Source organism: Trachypithecus francoisi, unplaced genomic scaffold (genome assembly GCF_009764315.1).
Source record: "Trachypithecus francoisi isolate TF-2019V2 unplaced genomic scaffold, Tfra_2.0 Lachesis_group1, whole genome shotgun sequence".
Lineage (NCBI taxonomy): Eukaryota > Metazoa > Chordata > Mammalia > Primates > Cercopithecidae > Trachypithecus > Trachypithecus francoisi.
The window spans coordinates 107,193,949-107,202,257 of record NW_022681454.1 but is presented as its reverse complement, the minus strand read 5'-3'; positions in this window follow the sequence as shown (position 1 = coordinate 107,202,257).

Sequence of the window (8,309 nt, the reverse complement as noted above, 5' to 3'; positions counted from 1 at the left end):
CTACTTTTCTAAATTATTTTTTATTTATTTTTAGACATAAGATCTCACTATGTTGCCCAAGCTGGGGTGCAGTCGTTATTCACAGGCACGATAGTAGCAGACTACAGCCTTGAACTCCTGGGCTCAAGTGTTCCTCCCACCTCAGCCTCTCAAATAGCTGTGACTACAGACATGCACCATGACACCAGGCTAAGTTTTGGGGTAATTTGTTATGCAGCAATCTCAATATGAGGCAATGGTAAGTCTGTTTAAAACTATTATGTGTTTTTTGTCTGCATCAATTGAATAAAGGTTTCCTATCATGTATTAATAGTTCACTTCTAGACTTACACCAATGTAGGATATTGTTTATAGCTTGAGTCACATAGTATGACAGACATTGGTAAAGATATTGAGAGCACTAAAGTACTATCAAGATAATGAAAACAACAAAACATAACATGAGGAGTGCTTCAGTCAACTGGTGATGTTTAACCTTGAGTAGACTAAGGAATGATATGGTATCTATACATGTATTTAAAGCAGTAGTGCAGGGAAGAAATAATAGATATATTCTGCATATCCTATGTTTCTTCAAAGGGGAGAAAAAGAACAAAAGGCTAAATGATGTAGAATCATAGATCTCAACAAAATATATGGAAGCATTTTTTGATGCTTCAAATTCTTTTTTTTTGAGACAGAGTCTCTGTCGCCTAGGCTGGAGTGCAGTGCCACTATCTCAGCTCACTGCAACATCCGCCTCCTGGGTTCATGCCATTCTCCTGCCTCAGCCTCCCGAGTAGCTGGGACTACAGATGCCCACCAACATGCCCGGCTAATTTTTTGTATTTTTTTTTGGTAGAGACAGGGTTTCATCGTGTTAGCCAGGATGGTCTCGATCTCCTGACCTCGTGATCCACCCGCCTCAGCCTCCCAAAGTGCTGGGATTACAGGCGTGAGCCACCACACCTGGCCTCAAATTCTTTAACACAATAATGACTTCCACATTGGAAAAATTGAAACATAGGCAGGATTACCACCTATAAAAAAGGTAGTTCAGAAAAATCCTAGACTGGAATGTTGGATAAACTTTACAAAATGGCCATAAGGCTGCTTTCCCATTTAATCTAAGATACACTTAGTTTTCTGCAATAAACCAGCAAATTTTAGAGGCATTCCCTTACCCAAAGCTCCAAAGCCTTGTAGAAGTACCATCTTAGGTGACACAGTGAACTTTCTGCAGATCCATGGAATGTAATTTAAGTGTTTTCTCAGTTAACACCAGCATCTAGATACGAAGCAGAAAGACCAAAAGACCATTACAGAGGAAGATGCCTCTCATTAGTATTTGGTCTAAAGATTTTTTTTAAGGCTTCTCCAGTATAAACGTATTTCTTGAAGCTAAGATTCAGATTCCCAACTTTGGCTTCATTTTAAAGTAAAAACACTCTGCGTTAGAATGATTTCTAAAATCTAAAGCTAACTTGCATATCACAAAGTACAAAGAAGATAAGCACAAATCATTTACTGAGAATCATTTCTTTAATACTGTTTGAGGCTTATCAAGATGGTCCATTATATGCCATACATGTGTTAAACTTTCAGTCAGTAAACCAAACTTACACAATTCTTCTTCTTCTTCTTCTTCTTCTTCTTCTTCTTCTTCTTCTTCTTCTTCTTCTTCTTCCTTCTTCTTCTTCCTCCTCCTCTTCCTCTTCCTCTTCCTCTTCTTGTCTTGCTCTGTCACCCAGGCTGGAGTGCAGTGGCACAATCATGGCTCACTGCAGCCTTGACTCCTGGGCACCAGTGATCCTCCCACCTCAGCCTCCTGAGTAGCTGGGACTACAAACACATGCCACCACACCAGCTAATTTTTAATTTTTTGTAGAGATGAGGCCACTATGTTGCTCAGGCTTGTCTTGAACTCCTACGCTCAAGATATCCTCCTGCCTCGGCCTCCCAAAGTGCTGGGATTACAGGCATAAACCATCATCCCTGACAGGATTTTTTTTTTTTTGAAACAGGGTTTCTCTCCTTCACCCAGGCTGGAGTGCAGTGGCACAATCTCGGTTCACTGCGACCTCCACCTCCTAGGTTCAAGCCAACCTCCTGCCTCAGTCTATAGCTGGGATTACAGGTATCAGGCATGGGCCACCATGCCCAGTTAATTTTTTTTTTAATTTTTCTTTTTGAGACGGGGTTTTACCACGTTGCCCAGGCTGGTCTCAAACTCCTGAGCATGAGGAATTTGCCTGCCTCAGCCTCCCTAAGTGCTGGAATTACAGACATGAACCACCACAATCAGGCCCTGGCAGGATGTTAAATTCTTAATTCTTTATGTAATACTCACAATTTTGGGGTCCTTTAAGAGACATAGTTTTTTTTTCTTGAATAATAAAAAGAATTATAGAAGACGAGTTCATGCCCTAATTCTTAAAAACAACTTAGAAATTATTGTAGGGATAATATAAGAACAGCAATATATCTGCAATACTCCTTATTAGATAATTGTATTAGTCCATTCTCACACTGCTATAAAGAACTACCTGAGACTGGGTAATTTATGAAAAAGATCAGTTTAATTGACTCACAGTTCTACAGGCTTAACAGGAAGTATGACTAGGAACCTCAGGAAACCTACAATCATGGCAGAAAATGAAGGTGAGGCAAGCACATCTTACCATGGCAGAGCAGGAGGAAGAGAGTGATTGGGGAGGTGCTACATACTTTCAAACAACCAGATCTCCTGAGAACTTCATCACAAGAACAGCAAGGGGGAAATCCAGCCCTGTGATTCCATCACCTCCCATCCGGCCCTTCCTTCAACATATGGGAATTACAATTAGACATGAAATTTGGGTGGGGACACGGAACCAAAGCATATCAATAATTCTGCCTAATGTAATAATATTTCCTTAAATAGAAATGTGGAAAATAAAGCCATAGTCTTTTACCAGTTGTCTTTGAAGTTAAGACTCTTCTCAGTTTTACCACATAGAAACTGGGTTTAACATTTATGTAGAACATATATAAATGTTATACAAACATTTATGTGTTATCTATTGTGCATTGAAGATGAAGAGCCCGTTAATTGTAAAATATTTTGTTAATAGTTTCATTTTGCAAAGTTATTAAGACATTAATCCTATTATCAGTAGAATGACAATGTGAAAATGCTGACTTTAAGTCTGAAGTAAACTTTTTTTTGACATTATAGAGCCCCAGTGTTCTGAGCTCTTTCCCCAAGAGCCTGGTTCATATAAAAGCCCATTCTTCAATTGCTGTCTTGAAAAAAATCTTATGTTCAGGACTTTTTCTTATCATTGCTTCTTCAGGCTAAGCCTTATTTGTCCAGCAGATTTCTTTTTGTCTTATATTATTAATATAGATTAAGTAGAAAAAATATAAAGCGAAATATGCATAAAAACATTCATGTATTATGTATAAATGCCTTTCAAAACCTTAGTTACTATGCCAAGGTGTTTAGATTCTAGCTCAAAGTTTTTAAATTATTTGCTTTATAACTGAAAGGGAATGTCTGTTTTTTTCACTTCTTATAAGGTACATTCCCAGCCTATGAGCATTTACCAGTCCCTAGGATCCACTGGGATTAACATTTATAAACTACAAATACAGAAAAAGCCAAGGGCCAAGGATTTCCAAATAGATATAAATACGTTTTCCTTGCAATGGTAAAATGAGGTAATACAAATCATCATTAAGGAGAATGGAGAACTCTCATTTTCAATATATACTGCAATTAAATTAAGTTTCTCTAAAAACTCAATTGGTCTGAGTTTAGAATCTAAAATGTATAAGAAAGTAAATTTCTGATGATGACAGGAGGACCCCATCAGGGTCCATTTTCTGCCATGATTGTAGATTTCCTGAGGTTCCTAGTCATACTTCCTGTTAAGCCTGTAGAACTGTGAGTCAATTAAACGCTTCATATTGGATGGCTATGTGTGACTCAATGTTAAATATTAAAATACTAAAAAAATTAATGTATTTAGTTCCCTTTTTGAAAGGGCTAGGGCTTCTAACTTCTAAAGCGACTTTTACATTATGTTTGTAGATTTAGTTTTAAGAACATTATAGCATAAACAAGTAACACATTGCCAGAATGTTTTTCAATATGGAGTATAATTTTTATTGATATGTACTTATTTTCTATAATGGGAACTAACCTCACATAATTTTAAAAGAAGATAAACTTTAAAATGTAAAATGAATGGATTTCTGTTTTCTCAACTATCTCCATAAATGACATGCCAATATAAAAATATCTCATTATTATAAGTATATAGAACATTTTTGAAATCCAGTGTTCCTTTTCTTTGTCATAAAGTGAGTTTTCACAGTATTTCACTTAAAAGAAAATTAGTCCATCTCCACTGTGTAATCCTTAGCCCTAATATATTTCAGTCATAGTTTTCCCTTTGTGGCTCTGATATTTATACTTTAATTCACAGCACAAAAATATGTGAAATGACACTATCAGTGCAATAAACAATATGCATCTCAATATTTTGGAATATAACTTCATAGAAACCTTGATACATTGTATTTCACAAAAGCCTATGGTTAACTCAGTCTGTTATAACACTGTGGGACTATAAAATATTTTAGATGATATAATGAGGAAAGAAGATAGATTTCATGTGGAATACACTATTACCAGGGATTCATCAGTTACCTGCTCTCTTTCTGCATTCCCAGGTAAAAATCAAGATCAAAACCATCAATGCAGTAGCACAAGAATTCAGACTGCATTTTTTTTTGAGAAGGGTTTTAGGGAAAAGTTTGGGAAATGCAGTCTGAAGAACATCTAGCACATAGACATACAAACAAATAGTTGTAAATAGTTGGAGCAGACAGAATTGACAATTTATATCCTAAACATGTCTCATGTACTGGAAAACTAAAACTTTCTTTAACCTCGGAGTCCTTGTCATGGTTTCTCAGTGATTAGAAAAGGAGAAAAGCCACTCCTTTCAGTAAAAGACTTGAGGATCTCCTGACCTCGTGATCTGCCCGTCTCGGCCTCCCAAAGTGCTGGGATTACAGGCTTGAGCCACCAAAACACTAGCCGGGCGAGGTGGCGGGCGCCTGTAGTCCCAGCTACTCGGGAGGCTGAGGCAGGAGAATGGCGTGAACCCGGGAGGCGGAGCTTGCAGTGAGCCGAGATCCGGCCACTGCACTCCAGCCTGGGCGACAGAGCGAGACTCCGTCTCAAAAAAAAAAAAAAAAAAAGACTTGAGGAAGCTTTTAAAAACATAGGTTTTTAAAAACATAAATGGAATTAAATTGTTAGAAAACAATTATATTTTATAAGGATCATTAAATTGTGAGCCTAGATGGATCTTTACTTATCTTTGTATCCTCACACCCTAACACTATCCATCATTAGGTAGAAATTTACTAAATATGTGTTGAATGAATTATTTCTAAAATAAAATAATACCATAATTTTTGAAAACGTAGCTTCTTTTGTATTTTTAGATTTAGCATTAATTCAATGAGAGTAACTCAAATTTTACTTTATTTTCAAAGGCCAGATCTATATCATTAAACATTAACATTTAACATGTAATCAAAACAATATAATTAATCATACTTGTAGCAATATTATTAATTGCATTAATTCCATATTAATTTTTGCTTAAAAACATTTTCCTGGCTAAAACCAAGAGTATGAAACATATCAAATAGGATGCAAATCTAAGTGAACTGTTGAGGTTGTCATAAATAGCTAGTAATAGAAATGTATAGCAGAAATGTGACTAGGCCTGAACATCTGTCACTTAAGTGGTTAACCAGCAGAAGTATCTTTATTCAATTGAGTCTGGAGTTTATTTGCATTTATAACCAGATACTTGGAAACTAGCTATTATTGCTGCGATTGTTGTTGAACTTTTAATGAATTACATGCTGCACCAATTTTAGTGGACAGTGATTTCTTCTCTAAAAGTACAAATGTGTGAAAATTAAAACAAAATGGAAATGCTGACAGATGTTCAGCTAAAGTATCACTACCTTGGACTTATTCCATATTGAGTTCTCAAGCCCTGCTTTTCTCCTCAGATAGTTTAAGAAAACCTCTAAACAACTCTTGAAATGACAGTACATCTTCACTGAGATCTCTCATGAATTCTGTACATTTTAATTCTCAAATTATGTTAAATGTCTAGATCCACTCTAGGATTACTAAATATATAGAGCTAAGTAATACAATTTACTAAAACGAATTGCTCCCTCTAGTGAAGTCACAATATTATTTCATTTCCTGGCACTCCTGTACTGAGTAATTTAATAAGTGATATAAATGATGATGACTATTACGTTGATGATAGTGGTCTGGCCTACTTTTGGATATTAAATGTTAATGTTTTCTGTGCTTGAAGACAGGAAAGTTAATAACAATTGATTACAGCTGCTTACTGGATATTTTAGAACATTACATTTAAAAACTCTGTGTTGAAAAAATAATTTATTTCTAAAACTCTCGAGATTATTTCTGAAACACAATTGGTACTATGTGATGTTGAGGGCTATGACAAAGTTGACATTAGCAGAGTAAAGAGGAGAATTAATGCAATTGTCCTAATAATTAAAAGCGTTCTGAGGGGAGTAAGATTAACTGGAAATCTAATTTTAGCCATAATGCGTGTCTTTGCTCTGGTTACCATATACCTAAGAAAAATTAGACATTATCAATCTTATTCCTCTCTACTAGTCAGAAATATTGTGCAACTAATCATCAGATGTAAAATATTTGAAATTATTGGAATTGTATTTAAACTGCTGTTACAACACCAGAATATAAATCAAAATAGTGGGGCTGCTGTAAAAGGACAAATATTATTTAATTCTCAATTTGTTAATGCAGATCTGGCCTTAATTCATTTTATATCACAGGAAAGAGAAATTAAAATGGAAAAGTTACCAAGTGATTCCATTTATACAACTGATTAACTTAAATGTGACAATAATAATAGAGAAGACCAAAACAAAATCAGTGAGGATATCCACTTTTCCTTCCAAGTAGGACTGCAGTTTCTGGGGGAATTTGAATTACCCGGATAATTATTTCTGTACTCCACCACTTTGCCTGAGCAGGCAAAGCATTTTTACAATAATGATTACATTCAACATAGCAGATGGCCCGGGTTACCAGTCCCATCAAGTTACTGTTTTCCTGTGTCAATAATAATAGAGTAATTCCACCAAATTTTATGTAGTTTTCACCTTCCAAGTGCTTAGCAAATATCAATTCATCATTGTAGCATTCCTATGAAGAGGTAAGAATTTTTAATAAAAAAAATAAAATCTAGATTAATTTACTTGAAAGCACATGTGTAAGAGAAGCAGAGAAGCTCTAAAAAATTAAATGATTATATAAGGACATGAAAGAAGGCAATATTATTTTATGGTTCATTCTACCTCCAAGTAATTTGAAGAGAAGCTTTTGGGAGTAACAGGCTCGTCAAGGTTTAAAAATATTTTGTCTACAGTCTCGTCTTTCAAGTGAAGGAACAATTAGCAATATTTCCACGGAGACGTGACCGAGTCCCAGGCCAAGAATAACCGTCGCCCCAGGCACCCAACCCAGCCCTTCCTGGGGTTCACTGGACCCCGCCAACAGCAGAAGCCTCCTGTCCTGCACGCTGGGCACGCGCATGAGGCTCCATGTGGCCGCCCCGCAAGTTCCTCCAAGCAGAAATCTCGGTCGGCGAATCCGAGTTCGATGCTGGTCAGGACTTCCGGTCTCCTCTACACCTTGCAGGAGGCCTCCGCCTTTCCCTCCAAGGCCAAGCGCGCCATTTATTTTGAGACTCCTGAGGCTTCGTCCTCGTCCTTGGAGCCTTTCCGCGCACATCTCTTGCTCTTGCATCCTAGGTAGAACCGCGCTCTGACCTTCAGGATGCACCAGCCCAACGCTGGATGCACAGGATCCTGAGAACAGGCGGGCCGGGAGTGCTGGTGGGCCAGGGCTGCGGCGTCCCGGGTCGGGCCTGGCCTGCGCTGCGCTCCCAAGCGGGGCCCCAGAGGAACAGGCGGAGAGGGTGAACCTCTGAGGCTCCTGACGACCGGAAAGGGTGTCCACACCAGGGGAAGGCAGGCTAGAGTTTCCGCCTTTTACTAGTCCACACTTTCTCTAAAAGTCTGATTAAAAGTCAAGGGAACGGCCGGGCGCGGTGGCTCACGCCTGTAATCCCAGCACTTTGGGAGGCCGAGGCGGGCGGATCACGAGGTCAGGAGATGGAGACCATCCTGGCTAACACAGTGAAACCCTGTCTCTACTAAAAATACAAAAAATTAGCCGGGCG